Source organism: Phyllostomus discolor, chromosome 9, assembly GCF_004126475.2.
Source record: "Phyllostomus discolor isolate MPI-MPIP mPhyDis1 chromosome 9, mPhyDis1.pri.v3, whole genome shotgun sequence".
Classification (NCBI taxonomy): domain Eukaryota; kingdom Metazoa; phylum Chordata; class Mammalia; order Chiroptera; family Phyllostomidae; genus Phyllostomus; species Phyllostomus discolor.
In genome coordinates, this window is record NC_040911.2 from 85,759,642 (window position 1) to 85,783,046 (window position 23,405).

At 37.7% G+C, this 23,405-nt stretch overlaps 1 protein-coding gene and 1 long non-coding RNA gene across 3 annotated transcripts in view; both read left to right on the top strand.

The window, feature by feature from the left end:
- The window catches only part of CBFA2T2 (CBFA2/RUNX1 partner transcriptional co-repressor 2), a 147,169-nt gene that overhangs the window by 62,786 nt on the left and 60,978 nt on the right, over positions 1 to 23,405 (top strand). The window lies entirely within an intron of this gene.
- Positions 19,246 to 23,113, top strand: LOC118496819. Its single transcript, XR_004899374.1, has 2 exons — positions 19,246 to 20,175; positions 22,192 to 23,113. It is a non-coding gene; the product is annotated as an uncharacterized LOC118496819 (long non-coding RNA).

Genomic DNA, 23,405 nt, shown 5'->3' on the forward strand with positions numbered 1-23,405 from the left:
ACAGCATTTCAAATTAAGTTGTTTAAACTAACAATTTAATTATGTTGAGCTTAGCTTAGCTACAAGGTGCATATATCGAAAATGCAATAATTATGGGACTTAATGCCATTTCTATTGGGGAAATGTCCTTTTGCTTTTTTTCTTTTTTCTTTTCCTTTCTCTTCTGGAATTTGGAGTTTAAAAAGGTCCTAGAACAGATTAGGATTTGTAGTTTCTGAAGAGTATTTTTCAAGCTTTCTAATTTGCTCCCTTGTTTAAGCAGTGGAGAAATGGAAAGTTAGGTCAGGAAAGGGGAAAGTTGAGTCTTCTGACTAACAAGTGTGCTTTCACTTGAAGTTTGGAGCTAGTAAAAGTTGGGGCTGATTGTAAGCACGATGTGGCTATAGCTATTGTTGTCTTGAGGTGTGTGTACATGTGTTTTTAGGTTTTCTGGTGCTCATGAAGAGTAGGGTTTTCCTTTAGTGGTCTGTCTGACAAGAATATATGGTTCTTTATTCTATCATGCTAGGCATGATGGAAATAAAGTTGAATAGGAAAAGGAGTTTGCATCCTAGCCTGAGACTGATTTTCTGTTCAGCCCCAGGAATGGTATGAGACGAATTTGTCCCATACTTTTCCTGAGGCTAATGTTATGATGAGGCTAACAGTAGTTTGTTTGTTTTTTTAATCTTGTTGTTTTTTTTGAATGGGAAAGGCAAAACATTCTTCTTTTGCCCCAAGTGGGGAAGCATGGCAAAAGACCAGGTGTGTTTTGATTGCCCAGATAACAGTTGTGGTAGAAACTCTTCAATAGGGCTGGGATTGGGGTGAGGTAAATGAGATACTTAGGTGAAAAATTTGAGGCACTCATTCCCTGGTCAGCCCTACACTTACATTTGAGCCCTAGGCACCTCACTGGCTTCCTGTGCATCCCAGCCCTGCTCTTCAGTAGTGTCTAAAGTAGAGGTTGGCAGGCTTGGTGTAATTGATCTATAAATGTTGTTTCCTGTCTTTATTTTGGAGAGTGAATAAAATTAAAGAGATTCCTTGTTTTTCCAGCCAAGAGAACCATCTCTAACATCTGATCTTTTCAAAGTGTTTGGAGGGAGGGGCCAGGAGAATCAATGATTTGTCTTGGGAATTTTGGTGTTTTGGAGTCAATCTCAAATACTGTAGTACATATTTTTGAAGGTCCTTCAACTTTCTTCATTTCTTTTTAATTTGCCACTTTATTTTCTCGGCATTTTGAATACACAAATCAATATACATATACACTGTACTGGACACATGAAAGTAGTGGGTGAGTTTGAAGATAGACATTAGAGGATATTCCATACTGCACTTTCTCTGCTGCTTGAGAGATGATTGCTTACTGCCCTTTAACTGCATCTCATATTCCTGTGGCTTTAACCACATATATGCCAATGATTCCCAAATTTATATCTGAATCATGTTTGTCTTTTGACCACCAGAATTATCTCATCTTACTAATAATGAATATTTCCATATTTAACAAACTTGTTGGTTGTATTGTTCAAATATGCTATAGCTATACTAATTTTTCAGTCTTACCAGCTTTTAAGAAACAAAACCTACTATGAATATGTGTTTTCCATTGTTCTTGCAGTTCTGTCAAAATGTTGTTTTTGAACCTATGCTGTTGGGTATGTACTTTTTTGGGGATTATTATATTTTTCTAATGAATCTCTGCTTTATTATTTTGATAGTGACCTTTTTTTGTCCCCAGTACAGATTTTTAAAGTAAAGCCTATTTTCTGTAATATTAATATTGCTAATCCATTTGCTTTTTTCATCATTTTTTCCTTAAACCTTTAGTACCATTATGATATAGACATTAATCTTAAGAATAGCAAATACTTGAATTTTGTTTGAATTCAACTTAAAAATATTCTTTTACTTAGTAACTCTGGTCTGTTTATATTCAATGATTCTATATTTGGACTTACTAGTATCACTTCAGGTTTTAAATTTTTCCTTTACTTCCTTTCTTTCCTCTTTTCCTTGGGGATTAAAAATTGCTTTCTGTATTTCTTTTTGTTTAGATGTTATATTTCCCTTATTTTTATGGTTATTCTTAAAATTGTAAAAAATTCTTAAAAGATTTATTTATTTATTTTTAGAGACGGGGGAGGGAGAGAAACATCAATATGTTGTTGCCTCTTGCATGTCCCCGTCTGGGGTCTGGCCTGCAACCCAGGCATGTGCCCTGACTGAGAAGCGAACAGGCAACTGTTTGGTTTGCAGGCCGGCACTCAGTCTACTGAGCCAGACCAGCCAGGGCTTATTCTTTTTTTTTTTTTTTTTTTAGGATTTTATTTATTTATTTGTAGGGAGAAGGAGAGGGAGAGAAACATCGATGTATGAGAGAAACATCAATTGGTTGTCCCTTGCACATGCCCCAACTGGGGACTGGCCTGCAACCCAGGCATGTACCCTGACCCGGAATCAAACCAGCGATCTTTTCACTCTGTGGGACGATGCCCAACCAACTGAGCCACACAGGTCAGGGCCAGGGCTTATTCTTAAGATTTTAATATGTACACTTAAAGTTTAAAACGTTAGTACACATACCTCCCCCACTTTTTAAATAGCTATCAGAGAACACCTCAAAATCAGCAACTTTTCTTCTCGATGTGTATTCTAAGACTTTATTTCCAGTTTGCGTTTTGTTATACTCATTACACAGTTAACAATAATTACTGTTATTCTTTTTATAGCCAATATTAATGTGGGTTTACCAATGTACATCAACTTATCTGCTCATTTCACCTTTATTATAATTTTTCCTTCTGTTAGGTTAATGTTCCTTCCTTTCAAAGTATTTCAGTTACTAGTTCTTTTTTTTTTTTTTTCCTTAAGAAAAAGGAAGGGAGAGAGAAGCATCAGTGTTAAAAAATTGTTTTATAGCAACACTGGCTGGTGTTGCTCAGTGGATTGAGTGCCAGCCTGTGAACCAAAGGGTTACTGGTTCGATTCCCAGTCAGGGCACATGCCTGTGTTGCCACTGGGTCCCCAGTGAGGGGGCGGGGGGATGGTGAGAGGCAACCATGTGTTGATGTTTCTCTTCCTCTCTTTCTCCCTTATCCTCACTCTAAAAATAAATAATTTTTAAGACATTGATTTTGTGTACGTGTGAGAGACAAAGAGAAACATGTATCTGTTGTTCCACTTAACTCATGTATTCATTGGTTGGTTCTTGTATCTGCCCTCACTGGGGATCAAACCCAAAACCTTGGTATATCAGAAGGACACTCTAACCAGTTGAGCTACCTGACCAGGGCTGTCACAAGTTCTTAGAGAGACAGTCTATGAATGGTAAACTCTTTGTATGAGTCTGAAAATAATTTTTTTCTACTCTTGAATGATGATTAACTGAGGGTAGAGGTTAAAGGCTGATAGTTATTTTCCATGAGCCTTTGGGAGTGGTGATTTCTTTTGTTCTAGAGATGTGAAGGCTTCCAATTTGTGGTGTTCAGGACTTACTATACTCCAAAAATTCTTGTCTGTGATGTGTTTGAATAGTGTCACTTCCCCATTTGCTCTGTTATTTTTCAAGAATGTGTTAGATTTGTTTTGGACCCTCTTCCACTGCTCTCCGTGTTTCTTATCCTTTTTTTGTGTGTGTATTTTTTACATTATGTCTTTGTACTGCATTCTAGGTGATTTGCCCAGCTCTATCTTCTAATAATGCTTTATTTTTTAAACTCTGACATGCTCTTCAAAATGTCCATTGGCATTTCCTTTCTACAAATTTTATTTAATTTCTTGACAAATATGCTTTAAGAAAGCCTGGTTCCTGTCCTCGTTATTTTAAAAAATCTCCTTAATCAGGAGCTTTTAACTTTTTAAAAGTTAACTCCTAACTTTTTAAAAGTTAGATTAATTGAGGTAGAATTTGTATAATAACATTCACCCTGTTAGATGTATAATTTTACGAATTCTGACAAACAATGTACAGTCATGTAGCTACCACCAATCAAGGCATAGGGAATATATCCATCGTCCCCTTGTGCTCCTTTGTAGTCAGTCCACATGCATAATGCACTTTGAAATTCATCCACGTTTTTGCATTTATCAGTAGTTTGTTTTTATGGCTGAGAATTCTCCATTTCTTAGGAGATCCCTTCAGTTTTCTTCCCCCCTGCGAAAGCTTTATTGTTTTCATTTGGTCCAGTGCATGGGAGAGGGCTTAGGGTGGTTCAAAGGATGCCTAGTGGTTTCAGGGAGAGGTTTAGTCTAAAGCCAGACACCAGGGGAATGCATAAGGGTCCCTTAAAGACTTCTGGTCTCCAAAGGTTCCTTGTCAGCTTGAGGGTAAGCCTTTCGAAGAGGTACTTCTCAGACCCGCCAGGGAGCTGGCCAGCCTGCGGAGGTTAGTCAGGTGGTTGCCCATCTTCTTGAGTTTCACCTCCTCATGCAGGAAGTCATTCTCCAGAAAGTCACAGAGATGAGGGTCTGTTCAGGTAGAATCCGGGGCATACATATCCAAAAGGGCCTGGTTCAGATTCTTCTCCATGGCACCTTCCATGGTATCCTGAGTTTATCCCACTTATCTTGGGCTGTAGTCCGTCCTGGAAGAGAATGCAGTCACTGTGCTGGTTTTGCATCTTTAAGAGACACTGGCACCCTTGCATTTCTCCTGGGCCAACTCACTGAAGAAGTGGTCTACACCCTCCAGAGCCACATTTACACAGTCAAAATGCCCAGAGAGAGGTAGGTACAGGAGGCCCACAGATGCAGGTTCACCAAGTGTTTGACAGCACCCTCCACCTCGGTGGAATAATTCTGACAAACTTGGGAGCTCATAGTTGTTTAGCAGTCAGGCGTTAAAAAACAGTGTTGCCTGATCCTAAGGGCTGAGGATGGCTGACATAGTCTTGCAGGTGGTGACTGGAAAAGAGGTTGGAGGGTGCTTGGAGGCTGGAAGAATAGGGCATCCCTGAGTCTATTTTGTCCAAACACTTTTGAAACAATGAGACAGTTTGGGGGACCGCCAAGGATACTTGACCCCTCAGTTTTACTTTTCCATATGAATTTTATTTTATTTTCTATTTTAAAAATGCATTTATTTATTTCCATCTCATTTCTGTACCACTGGTGCTTTCTTTTACCCGGATTATCACAAAATCCTCTTCACTGACCTATCTACTTTCTATCTTTTCCCACTGTTCCCTCATTCTTGTGGAACTTGGGTGATCTTTCTAGAAACAAACACATTTTTGTCACTTCTTTACAAAAATCTCTCAAAGGGCTTTTTTGTTGCTGTCGTTCTAAGACTAAAATCTAAGTTTAGAAGGAAGTAAAATCTTTTTCATATGTGTTTCCTATCTGCTGTCAAGGCAACCAGTATTTCCCCACCTATTTTCATTGCTCTCAACCCTAAATAGTATGTAAACTCCCTGAGGGATCCTGTCTGTATTTGTTATTGAATATCTAGCAACTAGCCTGGTTTTTGTTCCATGGTAGGTACTTAATAAAGTTTGTTTGGTGCAGTTTTTGGTAGAACTGTTTCTAAGATGTGTTGAATTAAAGTGACCTCCTGGGCTGCTGCCACCTTTTTTCTGTCTCTGCTGGTAATTGGGATTGAACAGTTCTGGAGGCTAGGAAGTCCAAGATCAGGGCCCCAGTAAATTCCATGTCTGGTGAGATCCCATTTTCTGGTTCATAGACAGCTGTATTTTCAATGTGTTCTCCATCTTAAGAATTTTAGAAGAAGGTTTGTAGATTAGATAGTGGTACAGCATTAACATTAATTATTTTGGTAATTGTACTGTGCTTATGTATGTGAATATCCTATCTCTCAGCAATTACACACTGAAATATTTAAAGGTGAGGAGGAACTAGCTTACTTTCAAGGGGTTTAGACAAAAAAAGAGGCAGGAAGGTAGGTAAAGGGGCTAGGTAGATAGATAATGATAAGAGAGGTAGGTCAGTTAATCAGTGAATGTAGGTGAATGGTATCAAGGGAGTTCTTTATACTGTTTTTCCACTGAGATTTTTTTTTAATGTTTTTAAGTTCAGGTAATAGAAATAGAGTACTAAGCAAAAGATTTCATTAACAAATAAAGAGGGTATGACAGTGAATGATCAATTAAGGCTGTCTGAAGCAGTAAACAGAGCTGTTGTCTGAATGACAAGTAGTCTAGGAGATATCAGATGGAAGGATACTACAGACAGAGAAGAGCAGTGCAGACGTTACATGGTAGTAATGAGCTTGATGTGTTCAATGAACAGAGAAGCAGTCACTGTAGCTACAATGTAGTGGGGAAAAGAAGATAGGAAGAAAGATAGTAGATAGCTTCCGTAGAGCTTTGTAAGCCAAAGTGAGGAATTGAGATTTTATTCAGAGTGATGGGTAAGCATTGAAACATTAGTGGGGTAGTAATGTGATTCATATTTTATAAAGATCACTCTTCTTGTGGCATAGAGAGAAAATTGTACGGGCACATAACTGAAAGCAGAAAGACCAGGAGTAAAACATGAGTTTGGAGTAGATTTGTGGCAGAAGATGGAGAAGAGATGATTTCGTATGTTTTTAGAGGTAGGTTGGGTTTTCTGAACTTGTCGATGGATTGAATGAATGTTGAGATTGGTAGAAGACTGCTTTCAAATAATTGTTACATCTGTCCTCATTGTCGTTCATTCATTCATTCATTTAAATATTTATTAAGTACCACTATGTGCCAGGCACTGTTCTAAGTATTGAAGTTACATCAGTGAATAAAACAAAGACCCTACCTTAAATTCTTCTGGGAGAGACAAATAGTAAAGATGATTAATAAGTAATATATGTAAGCTAAATTATATGTTATATATATATGTATTTAAAATGTTTGATAATATGTTACAAAAATGGGAAATGCAAAGGAGAAAGGGAAACAATTTAAGACTCATGTCCAGCTGAGGAAGGTATATAAAGGGTAGTTAAGGAGAATCTCTACTGAAAAGGTGCTGATTTTGAGTGTGCAAAAGATGATGGATATAAAAGGTTTCAGTACTTTTTTTGTGGCACATTGTGCCTCTCACCTTTTAAGTATGTATTATGACAAAGATTGAGGATGAAAGTTCCTTGTGGGGTATAATTTTGACTCTACCTGTGATGTTGCACTCATCTTTTTTGAACATAAGAAATCACCAAAATGAGAGGCTAAAGAATTTTGAGTAAGGTTTAAAGAAATATACCATATGATCTCACCTTTAACAGGAACCTAATCAACAAAACAAAGAAATGAGCAAAATATAACCAAAGACACTGAAATAGAGGACAGGCTGAAAGTGACCAGAGGGGAGAGAAAGAGGGAATTTCAGGAGAGAATGGGAAGGGTTTACAGGAACAAATTTAAAGGACATATGGGCAAAAACTAGGGGGTGGATGGTAATGGGAGGGAGGTGGGGAGGGATGGGTGGGCGGGCTGGAATGGGAGTAAAAGGGAGAAAACTGTACTTGAACAATGATTAAAACAATAAAAAAATAAAAAAGATACAGGTCTTAATGAGGCATGGAAAGTTGCGGGTGAAATATTCATTTATTGTAGGGGATTAATTTAATAACAAAAACATGCTTCTCTAAAAGCAATTTGCAAGGTCTTTTTAGTCTTTCTACTTTAACATGCATCTGTATCCAAATGGGTTTTGAGGTGGCATACAGTAAAAGACATTTTAAAAAACAGCCCTTAAAACCAGCAGCAGATTAAGACCCAAGGAATCTGGAGAAGGATCCTAAGTGGAATGAAACTGTTGCCACTGAGCCCTGCACTAACATTTTAGATAAAACCAAAAGGAAAAACTCTGGGTTTTTACCTTGCTATCATCTGGTTAGCGAAGCACATACCTAAAAGAGTCTTTTATCCTGGCATAATGAATCAGGAAAAGTGTTCCCGTGAAGAGATGATAACCAGGTCAGTTGTTCTTCATGTGTGAATAAACGTTAGCCTGGAAGAGACGAGAGGAGTCCCACCCAGTAACGTATGAGGTCAAAGTGGAGGACAATGAGACTGGAAAGGTAGTGAATGTCTAGGTTATACACCGTATTTTATCTTACAGTTTTGTTGTTGCGTTATGCTTTTTTTTTTTTTTTAAACAGGGAAATGGGACTTGGCATTTGGGCAGAAGGAGAATTTCAAGGGGGCAATCTTAGAGACAGGGATACCATTTTGAGATGATTACTGTAGTCAGTGCAAGATATGAAGGTCTGAATATTTCTGTTGAGGACTTGAACTTGGGGTAGCAGTGCGTGGGAGGAAGTGAGGGTGGGGTGGGAGGTGATACAAAGTAATGATTGGTTATTTTTAAATAAAAAGGAAAATGAAAAGAATGGGCTGATCAGTTGTTCTTAATGTAGCCTATAAGGGATATTTATGCATTCAATAAGAGGTTTAAAAATGGTGAATCAACTTGGGTACTGTATGTGTTTCATTAGATATTTGGCGAAATGGTTTCTGAAATATTTCTAGCAACTGTATTTTCATTTCTATCTGCAGAACAAAAAAGTAAATTCTGGGGTTCTTTTTGACTAAATTAGCAGACCATATGGTGTTTGCACAGGCTGACTGCTATGGGAGGTGGCAATGTTATTTTTCTCTTTCAGGATATGATGCTTTACCTGATGCCAATATTCTGAAACCTTTATTTTCTAGTGAACAGTATGTGAAGCAGTTATTCTACTCATTGTATTTTTTCTCTTGATGCCTCAGTTGATGTCACCATTAGTATAGTGTTTAATCCTACTTTTCTATTAGTTTAGTATTTTAAAAATAAATCTTCACTACAGGTTTATACAGTACTTCCCAACCCTTTTCACATCATAGCACACACACGAGAAATTGGTAAATTCTGATTGGCCATCTGAGGAAATCAATAATCTCAGTACATTTGTAATCATTCATACCTCTCCAGTGTTCCTTAGCACACAGCTTGAGAAGTTCTTAACAGAAAAGGTTAAGAAACCCTTCTGTATTGCAATTTAGGTAGTTAACTCACGTTAGGAAAGAGTTAGAGTCTATACTGTGTATCAGATACACTAGGTAGATTCTCCAGTTACAAAATCTGAATAGCTCAAGGAACTCACTTGGGCTCCTGGTGAGAGAGAAAGACAGGCCCAGAAACAAATCACAGGTGGTACAATATGACAAATCATATTGCACAGATGTTTTTAAGGGACCTTGAGTGTAGGTAAATGGGAGAGTTTAATTCTGTCAAGGTTCATTTAAGTGTCTGGGAGGGCTAATGAAGAGGTGAGGTTTGGGTTAGACTTAAAGTAGGAGTTTCCAAAGTGCCTAAAACAGAGAAGGCAGGACAATTTAGGGTGAGGGCACAGCTTGTTTTATAGGCTTTAGGCCTCTTTAATTTCTGTCAGAGATCTTCTCATAATATAATAAGTAGGTATTGGAACTTAGAAGTTTGCTCTAATGGCAGACGTGGTTATTTGCCCTGCCAAAGTGCCCATCTACATTCCATTTATGTTGTTTGGATTCAGTCCCCACTATAATATAGCCTTATATTTGCATTGTGCTTTTAATTTTCAAAGCTTTTTATCCTCATAATAGCCCCCCAGGGATAAGAAATAAAAACCAGGTGGTAGTATTTCTATTTTTATGGAGAAAACTGAGACATCATTTTTATGGAGAAAAATGAGACATCAGTGTATCAGCATTTTTCCCACTCAGAGTTTTTCATTAAGAGGCAAGAATATAGCAAATTGAAGAGAAATTTCTATGATGACCATCAGTTCCCAGATAAGGTCTTTTTCCTTTGTTCGATTACAAAGAGTGCTGCCCAACAGGAAGAGCCTCTCTCCATCCTCTGGTCACACAGCGATTCTCAACCCTTTTCATCTCATGGCACACATTAAACTAATTACTAAAATTCTGTGCCACACCAAAAAAATATATATATATATATTTTTGCTGATCTTACAAAAAATAGGTATAATTGTGAGTCATTCACAACAGACTGCTGCTGTGTGGCTGTTGTCATTTTTTAATTTGATAATATAAAGAAAAAGAGGTCAGTGCCCCTGACTAAATAATCAGGTATTGCATATTTTAAAAATTCTTGCAGCACACCAGTTGGAAATCGCTGGGTTATAGCCACAGTGCTGACTGATGAGGCAGTGACCTGGACGGAGCCAGCAAGGCAGACAGCATGGTTGCTGATCACAGAGCTAACAGCCCGACATCTGCAAGCTGCAGCTGTAGCCTTTTGCTGCAGCATATTCATATTTCTGTTCACACTTGTGAAGAATCCCAGGGCTTGGAGGAAGAATGCAAGTTAAACCATTCCAAACTTAAACTGTATTCCATCTCCAGGACTTATATTGTATATTGGGTGGAGTTGTCCATGAGATCCCATATTGGTACTTTTCCCAGTTCATTTATCACCATGTTTATTCCATTTTCCTTATACCAATTTTAGTTTAATGCCAGAATAAGATTGCACTATCTTAACAGATGAATTGAGTAGGTGCTAATCACGTCACTGAAATGTTTGCCAAAGAGAGTTTATTTTCTAGCTGGTTTTGATCTGCCTCTATCCTTCAGCCTCTCTTGGAAAACAGAGTAAAATACCTGGTTATGTTTTTAGGGTGTTGTTATTAAAATAGTCTTTTCAATGAGCCACGACAGCTGTTGACCCTTTACATTTGTATCTATCTATACATAGTATTTACTCATTTTTCTAAAGGTCTGGATTTTTAGAGGTAATGAAGAAAACTTTTTGGGTTATTAAATTGGAGGCGCCATACTGGGAAGAAAAGGATAATGTTGATGTGGAACCAACATTTTCAAACCATGGTTTATTTTTTCTTACTCCTCAAGCCTATTCATTTGACACAGTGGGGCTGCTTTGTCAGAGCCTCTCTTACTGCCTGTTGAGTACATAAGCAGGTTCCTACATAATAGCTTCTACTTGTCAGTCTTCTAACTTTCCCAGGGTTCAGTTAAGCTTTATTTAGACTTTTTACATATATACTTGTGAAGAAAGACATGAACTATAGACTATGAAGTGTCTCTGCACTATGATCGGTGTTTGTGTCTTTTATTAAATTCTTGATCACACTGTACAAACTTCATATAATAATTCACTCTTTCAGCATCATTCAATTTAGATTCCTTTTGCTATAGTTATGGGCACTGGAGCCCAGCAGAGCTGTTACCTCATTTTAGCTATATGACCTGGGGCATAATTTAACATCCCTAAGCGTTAGTTTCTGGTTGAGTAAAGTAGTAATGTCTCATACCATTGTCTTGGGGTAAGAGTGCTTAGCACCATTTGTTTCATATAATACATAAGTGTTATAATTTACAAATGAATAAATGGAGAGTAATGGTAGCTATTATGATACTTGCTTCCTGTCTTACCCTTCTCAGAGCAAGAAAGTCTTGCCCAATTCAAATCTTAAGTACATTGGAAACCTGCTTCATCATCAGCATGGATTAAGGTGTATAGTCCTCCTGGGCATCCATAGAAAGGCTTTTAAATCAGTTCTTTTGTTATCAATTGGTCACTTTTTAGTCATCATTAGAATTAATGGCTGCATAATGCAAATAACATTAAAACATCACAATATAAGAATAATGCAAACAGTTGCAGAAACAACAATGTAAGACCAAAAGTAAACAGCCTCCCAGCCCAACCCCACTTTCCCCCTTTACAGCTGACTACTTTGGTGTTTGTATACCTAATTCAAAGTTTTTCCACATAGCTAAATTTCTGTAATGTTTTCTAAGGGAGTTTATGTGATTGGATTTGTTTGTATTGAGTATTAATTTTCTTGGGAGTGTTTTTTTTTTTCCTTTTACTGGTTCTAGAGAAAGGGGAGGAAGGAGAAAGAGAGGGAGAGAAACGTTGATGTAAAAAACTTGGATCGGTTGCCTCTCCTAAGCACTCTGATTGGAGACTGACCCCTCACCCCAGGCATGTGCCCTGACGGGGAATAGAACCTGCGACCTTTTGATTTGCAGGACAACACCCAACCAACTGAGCCACACTGGCTAGGGTGGGCGTATTAATTTTTAAAAAATAGATCCCAGAAGAGTGGTAAAGAGTTGAGAAGGCAAGGTTGTGAAAAAAGAAAGATTAGAGCCTAGTTGAATATGGAAATGAGATAAAAAATTCCTATTTATTTACAAAAAGAACCATAATGAGGAGTTTTATTAAGTGAATTCTGCTTTATTAAATGAATTCTATTCACACCCATTTGCTGCTACTTTTCTTTTGAGCTTTTAGCACTTTCTTTACACTGCAAAGCTGTGCAGTTGCTATACTCTGCATTGTCCCTTGAGGCTGGCACAGCAACCCTTTGCCTGCAGTGGCTACAGCTATCATCCAGAGGGACCAAACACATGGCATAGTAGTGAATTTCCAGATGTCATTCTCTCTATTTGGATAACTTGGAGCTTAAGAAGGGATATTTGCTCTTAAATAGGAGCAAAATTGTTACTTTGGCATAAGGCCCACCCTGGCACCATTCCCACATCTGTTATTGATTAGATGTGAATGCTGGTCAGTCAGGATGCAGGAGTGCTGGTCTGATTATCAAGCTCAACCTTCAGGATAAAATACCGCAAGATCTGAAGGACTGCATAAACTGGTTGTACAGGAGATCCGAAAGAAGACCCTTTCATAGCCATTGTACAGAGTAACCTCATGTACTGAGAAGGTACTGTAATATCTACATGTAGAGACTGCCCTTAGAGTGTGCCAGTGGAATAAGTGGTAGAAGCCTTTTGTGCTGATTTTTAAAAATATGTATAATTAATGTAAAATGCACAGATATTTTATTTAAACCAATACATTTTCATAGTAGTCTACTCTTTTCTAAACAAAGTCTTGAACAAAATTTAAAGTACTTAAATTTACCAGAAAATTCCTACTTCACCTCCTGCAACCAATATCTCATTTCTCCCCTTGTATTTCTGTTTCATGTTAAGTGGAATCATGCAGTGTGTATTCTTTAGTGTCTGGCTTTTGTGTTTTTAAGTTTTATACATGTAGTTGCATGAATCATTCCTTTTTAATGTTGTAGTACTCACTGTATTGATGTAACTTAGTTTATCACCTGTTGATGGGCACTTGGGTTACTTCAGTTTTCAGCTATTATAAGACTGCTGTAAACATTCCTATAGTTTTTGTGAACATGTTTTAATTTCTCTTGGGATGGGATTATTCCGTCACTGGGTAAATATATGTCTAAGTGTTAAACAGTTCCTCAACAGTCCAAATTGGTTGTGCCATTTTATACTCACCAGCAGTGTGTTGAGAGTTCCACGTGCTCCATATCCTCCTCAATATGATCAATCTTTTTTATCTATTTTATTTTTTTACATTAATCTGTTTCTCCTCAACAATCTCTTCATACCTCATTTTCAGAAATTAGGTTATTTGTATTTTTATTATTGATTTGTCAGACCTCTATTTACATTTGAGATATGAGTTCTTTGTTAGATTTATGAGCTGTGATCATTTTTTTTTTAACTAAAGCCCATCTGTCCATTTTCTTTTTCTTTTGATTTAATCTTTACTGTATTTTTTTTTCCAAGTCCATTTTCTTAATGGTGTCTTTGGTGTGCAGAAAACCTTAATTTTCATAAAGTCTAATTTATCAATTAAAAAAATTATACTGCTTTTCTGGGTAAAGAATTCTCTTTTTGACATGAGGTCACAAAGATATTGTCCTGTTCTTTTTGTAGGAACTTCCTGATTCTAAGTTTTAGTCTATGATCATCTTGAATTAGTTTTTGTAGAAGGAGTCACATGGGATTAACTTTTTTCACTTGAATATTCAGTTCCAGCAATAGTTGCTAAAAAGGTTTTCTTTCTCACCTTGATTGATGTGGCTCAGTTGGTTGGGTGGCGATCTGCAAAGCAAGGGGTCGTGATTCAATTCCCAGTCAGGGCAAACAGCTAGGTTGGAGATTTGGTCCCTGATCAGGACGCGTATGAGGGGCAACCAATCAGTGTTTCTCTTTCACATTGATGTTTCTTTCTCCCCTCTCCTCTCTCTAAATGTAAATAAATAAAATCCCTTATTAAATGATTTTATATATTTATATTTAGAGGGGGGAAGGGAGGGAAAAGGAAAGGGAGAGATAACATCAATGTGTGGTTGCCTCTGAGTGCCCCCTACTAGGGACCTGGCCTGCAACCTAGGCATGTGCCCTTACTGGTACTCGAACTGGTAACCCTTTGGTTCACAGGCCAGTGCTCAATCCACTGAGCCACACCAGTTAGGATATTAAATAAAATCTTTTAAAAATTTAAAATAAAAAAAAATGTTAGCCCTGGCTGGCGTAGCTCAGTGGATTGAGCGTGGGCTGCAAACCAAAGTGTCGCAGGTTCGATTCCCAGTCAGGGTACATGCCTGGGTTGCAGGCCATGACCCCCAGCAACCGCACATTGATTTTTCTCTCTCTCTCTCTTCCTCCCTTCCCTCTCTAAAAATAAATAAGTAAAATCTTAAAATAAAATAAAATAAAATAAACCCCTATACAGGCCTCTGCTAAAGAAATCAGTTAAACTTACTGAGCACAAAAAAAAAATGTTAAAAAAATGTTTTTTCTTGATCAAATTGATTTCACATTTTTACTAAAAATCACTTGCCATTGAGTGGTTTGTCTTTTAACTTTGTTCTTTTTTGAGATTTTGATTATTCTATATCTTATCATTATCATAACTTCTTTTTTAATTTAAATCATATTTTATTGTTTATGCTGTTACAGTTGTTTCAATTTTTCTCTTTGCTCTCCTCTACTCAGACCCTCCCACTCCTTCTGGCAGTCTCCTCACTGTCGTCCATGTCCATGGGTCATACATATGTATATATTCTTTGGCTACTATATTTCCTGTGCTGTACTTTACATCCCTATAACTATTCTGTAACAACAATCAATTTATACTTCTTAATTCCTTTACTTTTTTCACCCATCCCCCCAACCCCTCTCCTATCTGACAATCATCAAAACATCTGTATCTATGATTCTGTTTCTAATCCTCTTATTTATTGTTTTTAGAGTCAATTATTGATAGATATGTATTTACTGCAATTTTATTGTTCATATTTTTTTATCTTCTTAAATAAGAACCTTTAACATTCATATAATACTGGTTTGGTGATGATGAACCCCTTTATCTTTTTCTTGTCTAGGAAGCTCTTTACCTGTCCTTCAATTCTAAATGATATCTTTGCTGGGTAGATCATTCTTGGCTGTAGGCCCCTGCTTTTCATGATTTTGAATATTTCTTGCCAAACTTTTCTAACCTGCAAAATTTCTTTTGAGAAATCTGCTGACAACCTTATGGGAGCTCCCTTGTAAGTAACTCTCTGCTTTTCTCTTGCTGCTTTTAAGATTCTTTCTTTGTCTTTAACCTTTGGCATTTTAATTATGACGTGTCTTGGTATGGGCCTCTGGGTTCATCATATTTGGGACTCTGAACTTCCTGTACTTATATGTCTGTTTTCTTCACCAAGTTAGGAAAGTTTTCTGTCATTATTAGTTCAAATAGGTTTTCCATTTCTTGCTTTGTCTCTTCTCCTTCTAGCACCCCTATGATGCATATGTTGGTGTGCTTGAAGTTGTCTTAGAGGCTCCTTACACTACCTTCATTTTTTAAAATTCTTTTTTCTTCTTGTTCTGAATTAGTGTTTTTTTCTTCATTATATTCTAAATTGCTGGTTTGATTCTGTACTTCATCTCTACTGTTGATTCCTTGTAAATTGTTCTTCATTTCTGACTAGATCTTTTTCATTATTTCCATGACCTTGATTATGCTGTTGAAGTTCTCACTGAATGCATCCTTATAACCAGTGTTTTTAACTCTGCATCTAGTAGATTGTCTCCATTAGTTCTTTTTTTGGAATTTTGTTCTGTTCTTTCCTTTGGAACACGTTTGTTTGTCCCTTCATTTTGGCAACCTCCCTGTGTTTCTATATATTAGGTAGAGCTGCTACGAACCCCTGGCTTAGAAGAGCTGCCTAATGTAGTGAGTATCCTATAGAGTCCAGGGTCACAGCTTCCCCTATCAACCAAGCTGGGTATTCAAAGTGTGCCCACAGTATGAGCTGTGTACACCCTCCTCTTACAGTTGAGCCTTGATTGCTGTTGGCAGGTCTGTGGGAGGGATTTACCCAGACTGATCAGCTGTGCAGGGCCCCACTCCACAGAGCAGGGCTTCAGTAGGGCTCCGGTGCTCACTTAAGTTCACCCCTTGAGTGTGTCATTTGTCGAAGTGGTTGAGTGGTAGTGCTCCAATGTGGTCAGTAGCTGTCCGCTGGGTGTGCAGGCTCTGGGGCCTCCCGGGTGGTGCAGGTCAAGGTCAGCCACCACCTATGTAATGACAGAGGCCACCTGGAAGACTAAGCTACAAAAGTGATCAACAGTTAGTTGGCTGCTACTTGTGCTGGTTTTGGAGGTGCCTAGACGAGTCCAACCTGTGAACGAAGGCCAGATGCTGCTAGTGCCAGACCTGGGCCCACTTAGCAATAGGCCTGAGCCACGCTGAGGCCAGATGATGTTTGTTTGAGAAAATTTAGGAAAATCTGAATCATGAGCCCAGATAAGCCGTGCCTAGGGAAAAACCACTGGTAATAGCTTGGGTTGACCCGAAAGTTGGGTGGGTTGGGTCCTCAGGGAATCACCAGAGTGGGGCAAACTGTAAGTTAGGTTGATGGAGTCTCAGTAATGACACTCCCTCTGCCCACTCTATTGGGGGGGAGGGCTCAGAAAAGGAACAATGGCCTCTGCCAGCATTTCTGTCCAGGAGAAGTCTGCCCCCCAGCTCTCACCCTGATGCTAGATGCTTCCGTTTCTCCCAGTATGTCTCTGGTGCCTTTCAATCTGCTGCTCCCGTGCTGGAGCTCAGAGGAAATGAGTTTGAGTAAATTTGTGCATGAGCCCTTTAAGAGGAACTGCCTGGGACTCGAGCAGCTTGTCTTCCATAGATAGCCTCATCTCCCCTGGTTTTTACAACCAGAAGTTATAGGGATTCATTTTCCTAGCACTGGAACCCTGGGCTGGGGGGCCTGGTGGAGGGTTGAGCCCCTTGCCCTGAGATATCCCTCCTAATTTTTATCTGCTGCATGTGTTCTAGAACCAGCCCCATCCCATTCTGTGTCTCCTAACCTTCTACCAGTGTTGATGTGGTTTTTTCTTTTAATTCCAGATTTGTAGGATTTCCATTCAGCTCTATTTCTGGCAGTTCTGAATAATAGTTGTTCTGTAGTTTATTGTCATCATAAATAACTTCTTAATGTCCATCTCTCTTGTCCATTTGCTTTTAAGCAGATATTGCTACATTTCTAAAATTTTTACAAAATTGGAAATATATGTTTAATGTAGATGTATTGAAAAGTTGAAGAGTAGCTCTGGCTGGTGTGGCTTAGTGTATTGAGCATGGGCCTGCAAACCAGAGGGTCGCAGATTCAATTCCCAGTCACAGCACATGCCAGAGTTGAAGGCCAGGTCCCCACTAGGGTCGCACAAGAGACAACCACACATTGGTGTTCCTCTTCCTCTCTTTCTCACCCCCTTTCTCCTTGCTCTAAAAATAAATAAAATATTTTTAAAAAGTTGCAGAGTAATATTACCACACTGCATAATTTCTGTTTTGTGTTTAAAATAAAGTATATATATGTAAAGCTGTGGGATAAATTACTTTAAAATAGAAGAGTTTTTGGGTTATCCCCCATTAGAAGCAAAGCCAACGTTTACCTTGTTTTTATTTGGATTTAAGTTGACTTTCTACTCCTAATTTCCCATCCGGTTTTTTTTTTAACCTAGTCATCTTAGTACTATGAAAACACGGTCATTTTTGTATAACTCACGAAGAAATACCTAACTGTTAACTTAAAAAAATAATTTTTATTTATTCTCAGAGGGGAAGAGAGGGAGAAAAACACTGATCTGTAAGAGAAACATCAATCGATCTCCCCTCTCACACACCCCAACTGGGGAGTGGCTGCAATCCAGGTATGTGCCCCAACAGGGAATTGAACCAGTGAACCTTCAGTTGGCAGGATGATGCCCAGCCAACTGAGCCACACTGGTCAGGGCAACTTAAACAAAATTTTTTAAAAATTAAATAAGAATCAGGTATGTACTATGTTCTGGCCACTGGACTTGGCACCTTCAGTACAGCAGGGATCAAGATAGACATGGCCCCAACTCTCAAGGAACTTACAACACAAAAGGTAGAGGCGGTTCTCTTCTGAAACAAAAGTTAACAGATTAATGCATTTGGGGTCTTATGTTAACAGGAAAGTTTTTGATGTTCTTCATTATGCAGCAGCTGATAGAATGTCGAAAATATCACCCAAGAAGGTGATATTTCTTACCATTTGGGTAAAACTCGTCTGCAGCATACAGATAACATTGCTACTTTTTGTTTTATTTTTTAATAAAATATGTTCTGAAACCATACTATACAGCACAAACATTGGAATGAGTGGGGATGTATAGTTACGGTTTTCTTTGTTGTTTACGTAGGTTTTAAGTATTTCTCACCTTTTAAAAATTTCTTTGCGAAGATTTGTTTTATATCCGTAATTGGTATTGTAACTCAGGTTCTTTGTTTTATGTTTTGTTTTAATCCAGAGGAAACAGAGGTGTTAGCCTATGTTTTAAAACTCACATTTGGTAGTGGTACAAACAGCTGTCACACTGAATAATTGTCAAGTCATTGTGAGGGTTTCTGTTGCTCACTAATCTGTAGGTATAAATCTGGGTTTTAACTACATGTGATTGGTAAAAATTAGTTCTTGGGAGAGTTTATGCTGTGTAGGCCATCTGTTCCCTCTTCTCAAACACAGAATGAAAAGTTGGCCTTAAAATTTGCAAGCCAATGAACTAAGATGTTAAGATGTACGTTAATAAGGTAGACTGAGTGAACGAATTCTCTAGAGTTCAACATGTAACTTGGGGTTTGTATATAGACACTCCTGGATTTGGTTGCAAAAGTATTAGTGTATGTGGATATACTCTTCATTTGGTGGAAAGGAGTCTTCATTCCTGATTCTCAGTGGTAGCCATAAAACATCACAGCATCATAGATGATAAAACAATATGATTTGATTGTCTTTATAAGATTAAGCAAAATCTTTTTTTTTTTTTAAGATTTTATTTATTTTTTTTTTTTAGGGAGGGAAGGGAGGGGTGGGGGGAGAGAGAGTGTACCCTGGCTGGGAATCAAACCTGGAACACTTTGGTTCCCAGCCTGCGCTCAATCCACTGAGCTATGCCAGCCAGGTGAGCAAAATCTTTTGTGTGTGTCTCCACTACCAGTCTGCAGGGCTACCAGTGGTAGCCCTCCTTTAACTCTTATCACCCAGGTATACCAGGAACTCTTGAGGGTTGGAATTGCAGCTTAACCTTTGTATTCTGAACACTGAGTGCTTGGGTAATGTTAGCCTTTCAGTGGTGATTGATTTAAAAAATGAATCATGATAACAACTTCTTGCTTTAGGAACGATCACTACCTTTTATTAAAAAACCAATGTAATTTTTCCACATTTCCTTCCAGCTTTTGCCTATGAATGTGTATCCATGAATATATTATATCCTGCTCTTTCCCTTTACATAATTATATTAAGGCCTTTTCTGTGTTGTTATTATATCTACTGTTATTTCAGTGGAAAAGTAGACCCAGAATGTGCATTGTTTTGCCACATATTATTTACATTAGATTGTGTTGCCACCTACCAATTCTTTTTACTGTACAAGATCATTATTGTAGTAAATTGAGAATTAGTTATTTCGGTTTAGTAATCACTCTAAAGTTGTTCTATGAACATGGTAATGGGCCTTTCTATAGGGCCATAGCCCAAGTCCCATAACTTTGTCCAGGTATTATTTTCATTGGTCAGACTGACTATATGGCTCTCTAGTTTAAAGTTCTTCAACTAATTGTAAACCTTTTGGGGGAAGATGTTGTTGTTTTTATGAACCAATAATTTGAATATAATGTTTGATAAGGTTTTAGGTTATTTCTTTCTGAGTTGAGTATGTTTATATGAAAAGTCATAGTATTTTAAGTAAATCCTATTTAGCAAATATTTTCAATAAGCTTATTTCTAAAAAGTATAAAATTACATACAGGTGAGAGTGAGTGATTTGTTGAATTTAAATGATAAATCATAGAATGATGTTGGTTGGACATATTTAAGGACTGTCAGTATATGCTCATGTTTGGATTTAAGTGATGGTCCAGCCTCTACCAGCAGTGCGTTTAGAAATCATTTCATCAGATGTATTCTTTCTACAGGGAGGTCTGCTGTGTAGTATGCATTCATTTTCAGCACTTGCATACCCAGAAGACAATTGTCTCAAAATTGGAAGCACTTCCCTCCCTGTACCCCCTTAAACCAACCATGACTTGCATTTAATTGTGGAGTGCTATTCCCCTTCTTGATTGCATATTTTCATCTTTGTTATTAGGTTTAAGTGACATTTTGGGGTTAGATTTCTCCCTGAGCCCATTAGGTAAATTCTAGCCAGCTTCTTCAGCTGGCTTCTTGGTAGGAACAATAACGGTGGTAATAACAGTAATAGTGGACAGTCGTGATGGTGGTGATGGTATGTTTTTAAAAATGATTTGCAGTTTAGAATAGGATTATTAACTTTGTTTCCTGATGACAAAACAGGTTGGAGACAGAGGCAAACCTACTTGCCTGTTTTATAGCAAACCAGTATTTTAGGTGTGCTTGTTTGTTTAAACCTTTACTATATACTAAAAAATGATATTTTTTAAACTCACAATGAGGTTTTGACAAGTTAACTGACATATCTTTGGTCATACAACCAAGTTGTTGGGATTGTAACCTCGGGCAGTTGGTCTAAATTAAGAGTGTGTTTTACCTATCTATGCTGCACAGGTGGAGGAGGATGGGTATCTAGGGCTTTTGACTTCCTTCCTTCCTTCCATATTTATTTTTAGAGAAGGGAAGGGAGGAAGAAAAAGAGGGAGAGAAACATTAATGTGTGCTTGCCTCTCACATGCCCCCTCTGAGGACCTGGCCTGCAACCCAGGCATGTGACTTAGACTGGGAATCAAACTGGCTACCCTTTGGTTCACAGCCTGGCGCTCAATCCAGTGAGCCGCACCAGCCAGGGTTAGGGCATTTGACTTTCAAATATTGTTTTTTTTGTCATGCCTTCTATTTCAAATAATCTGTCTCATTGTTCCCTGAACCTAACTGCTTGTCAAAATTTTTATTTCAAAAATGAGGTCACTGTAACTAGATCACACTGCTTGTATGTGAAGAAAGACTTAACATGTTAGGAATGCTTGGCAGCCCAGTTGGGTGTTTTATAATTCTTCTGTAGCAAAGAAAATTTACTAAGAGCAAATGAAAATATTTTACAAGCAATGTTCCAAAATGAATCAAAGAAATTGGTGTTTACCTGTTATGCCCACCATGTCCTCAATTCATTTTCAGATTCCTTACTGTGAGCATAGGTATCAATTTTTTGTAAATAATTGTAATTGTACTGCATTAGGCAGTTTTCTTTCCACTACTTTTGTATTATATGCATTCCCTCAAGTGTTGAATGAATTTTATAATTATAATTTTTAATGTGTTCACAGTTCACATTGACATGCAGGTCCACCATTTAATTAATCATTCCTTTGTGGTATAAACTGCCTGTTCCCTTAGGTATTTTCTTAAGGACAAATTCCCCAGGAATGAGGTTACATAGTCAAATGGTATTAATGTTTTTTGACAGAAAAATTATGTTTTAACCTGCTAATTGAATGTTGGTACTTAGAAATACATTTATTTCTGTACTCTTTCTTCTCAGTACATTAGTAATCAGATACTGTAACTAATGGAAAGTAACAAGCATATAGACAATCTAGAAAGCCTTACAGTTTGAACTGGAAATACGTCATTATTTTCTCTCAAAATTCACCATCCCATTTTGTTATGGTTTGGCAGAGTAATGGAGGACTGACTGACTAAGAAATGTGGAGAAATTGGTATTCAAACCTTGGCCTTGGTAAATTGAAAGTTAGAAAAGAATGATTACTCTTTATGGTTGGCTGTTGAAATAGGTTTGATTCTTTTGTTCTTCTTTGCATACCAGTCTCTATTTGATCATTTGTCCCATTTCCATAAAAAGGTAGCTAATTAATGGGTGTGACACTTTACCAAGTGAAAGGACTGCCTAGTCCTTTCACCTGAGCATTACCTATGCTCAGGTAATCCTATCAGCATTGTGATTAATTATCATCATTATCTCTTATTTTAGAGATGAATATAACCTGAGGTTCCTATTGATATTGGTTCATTACCCAAAACAGTGGAACCTGCTCATCCTATCTTTCTCTGAAAGTTTTAAGCAGAGACTGAATTCATGAAATCCATTCATATTCTGTAACAGATCTCACTTTGGGTATGAGTTTAAAATAGAGAAAATCTTAAGATCCTTCATAGTGAAGAATTTTTAAATAATCTAAAGTACTTAGTGGTTAGATCATGAAGGGCCAAGGGGACTTATAATTGGGAAGTAAAGAGAGAAACGCAGCTCTGAATCAGGAAAAAGTTCTGTGATTTGACTTTCAATTTTTGTTTTTCTCAGAAGGTTCATAATGAGGGCACAGAAATTCAGGATTGTCTTAGTTGGGAAGCTATAAACTTGATTGCTAGCTTTCTAAAAGTCTATGGGGGAGTTTCCTAGAATTGTCCCTACCTAAATCTGAATTTCATTACTTAAATATGTAATACTCTTTGCCTTTGTTGATTGAAATTAGTTTTAATTACATTTCCTTAAGTGGACTTGTATGAAAAACATCTTGGATGTTTCCAAGACCAAAGGTTGAGTCATTACATATATTCATTTTTAACTTGTTATGTCTGGGCTGTTTGGGGTTTAAAGCCATTAATTTTAACTCAAGATTACTGTCCCAAGACAAATGAGAGGCAGATGCTCACATCTGGACCATTTCTTGCAAATATTGTTTTATTCACATAGTTTAAATTGTGTTAGAAGTGTTTGATAGTGATAAAGTCAGGAATTTAGAGTGAATCATTGGACCTTCCCACTGAAAGGGGAAGATTGAAACTTCCAGCTCAACATAGACATACAGACTCAACTATTATTTTTTGTTGATATTTTAATTTTTTAAAAGATTTCATTGATTCATTTCCTTAGAGAAGGGAGAAAGAGAGGAGAGAAACATCAATGTGTGGTTGCCGCTCATGCTCCCGGAACTGTGTACCAGGCCCAGAGCCCAGGCATGTGCCCCTGACTGGAATCAAACCAGCGACCCTTTGGTTCCCCAGGCTGGCACTCAGTTCACTGAGCCATACCAGCCAGGGCTGATACTTTAATTTAAAATGTGTTGTTTGTGTTTTAGCATTGCTTTAGTGTTAATTAAAATGATGAACTTACAAAAGAAAAAAGGAAACATTT